We start from the raw sequence: 1,962 nt of genomic DNA, 5'->3' as shown, positions 1-1,962 counted from the left end.
GGTGTGGCGCGGGCAGCGCCGGGCCCCGATCGCTCTCCCCCGGGAGCCTCAAGCCCGCGTATTCCACCTTGGGGGAGGGATGCAGGGGCTCTCCAAGGAGGGGAGGGAAGAGAGCAGGCAGCAGGGCAGAGACAGAAAGGAGCCTGCCGCCCACCCTAGTCCATAGAGCAGACCTGAGCAGCCCCCCAACCTGGGCGGCTGAGGGGGGGACTGGCAGTGGCTGCTTCTCCTTCGCTCTGGAGCCCCGCGTCCTGGCTCTTTCTCTCATGCCCACCCCATCCCCGCTACTGCAGGATGACGTCAGCACGGCCAGGCGAGGATTGATGGGGCCGCTGGCCAATCGGGTGACTGATGGGGGGGCAGGTGCTGCGGGGGGGTGGGGGTGGGAACCAATGGGACCGGAGAGCAGGGTTGGGAGAAGGTGTTAGGGCTTTTTCCCCTGACTGCAATCTGGGGGGGCAAGGGAACTGCGGGGGCTGGGGAGGAAGCTGGAAAGCCGTAGAGGGGGTGGGAAAAAAGAAGGCCATGGGGAGAATGAAGAAGCGAGATGCCCGGGGGTGGGGAGAGGAGACGTCAACGGAGACCTGAGGGAGGCGAGGAGGGACAGCATCCACGTCACCCCACCACCACCATCACCAACTCTGCATTAACCTCTTTTCACAGCTCATTCCATCAGCAAGTCCCTGCTGGGTGCCTCCTGGGAACCTCGCAAACCCACCACCTGACCCCCACCTATGCTAGCATTTTATTTCCCAGCCCCAGGTCTCTGAGGAAGCCACGGGGTGGGCAGCCGGGCCGTGGACCCGGCTCTGGGACCGGAGGAAGAGCGAGATATTTGCCCTCACCCTCCCTCACCCGCTCGCCCCAAATTTCCCACCTTAAACCCTGATGAACCAGCCCAGTTGGTTCTGAAGCCAGGGAGGCTGGTGGGTTCGAGAGGCAAAGAAGAGTGCGCGTCGGGGGGAGGGGGCAGGGAGTGCGGGGCGGGGCACACAGTAATTGAGGCGCACCGCCCCCCGCGATGGGAGTACATCTGGTAAGCGTGGGCTGGCCAACGGCTGGGGACGCGGGTGGCTGACGGTACCATCAGTGACTCCAAAAGGAGAGGGGAACCTCTGGGTCCCAAGCCAAAGCGCGTAGAATTCTCCCGAACAGCCAAGCGACTCCTCCCTCACCTTCTGCTCCAGCCAGACTTTGTCAGGCCGCTGACGGCCCCCTCCGCAGTTTCTCTGCCCCCCTCTTAATGCTCCTATAGGACAGAGTCTGGAAAGCCAGTGTCGGGGGCCCCAGCTCAGCGCCGCTGTCTGAGGGAGCTGTAGGGGCCAGCGCTAGAGGATTTTCCTCACTGGGGCTCCCGGCCAGCTGGCTGTCCCCCCCTCTTTCCCACCTCCTCCCCCTCACACCTTTCGGGATCCCCGACTCACTCCAAGATCTCAGGATATTGTTAGAACTCACCCTTGGGTGAGTCTGAAAGGGCGCCCCCCTCCACCCAGCAGGACCAGCTCCCCCCCAGGAGAGGCTGCCTCTGGAGTCTCAGGACGGTTCCCAAACCTGCCAGAAATGGGCTGAAAGCCAAAACCGACCTTCGGGAAGGCTCAAGTGTAGCCTGACCGACAGCCCCAGATCCTGGTCCAGGTTCCTTCCTCAGGAAAAGCCGAGGTCAGGCAAAAACTTGCCAAGTCCCTGCCCCTCTGTGGAGCTGCAGACACCAGCCTCACACTCATCACCGGGGGGGGGGGGGGGGGGGGGGGGGGGGCGGGAGTCTGGCAGGAGCTCTTACTGCAACAGTGCCTCAGCTCTATAAAAACCCTGGTAGCACAGACCTTACACAAGCTGCCTCTGTGTGTGCAGAGGCTGGCCAGGAGTCTCCCAGCCCCACCTGTCGGATGACACCCCCTCCCTCCTTGCCCTGCCCCCTCTATTCTCCTGAAATCTTGACCTCCACCTTGGCCAGCCTGGACC

The sequence above is a fragment of the Leucopleurus acutus genome (assembly GCF_964270905.1).
Source record: "Leucopleurus acutus genome assembly, chromosome: 11".
Lineage (NCBI taxonomy): Eukaryota > Metazoa > Chordata > Mammalia > Artiodactyla > Delphinidae > Leucopleurus > Leucopleurus acutus.
This window is presented reverse-complemented; position numbering follows the sequence as displayed.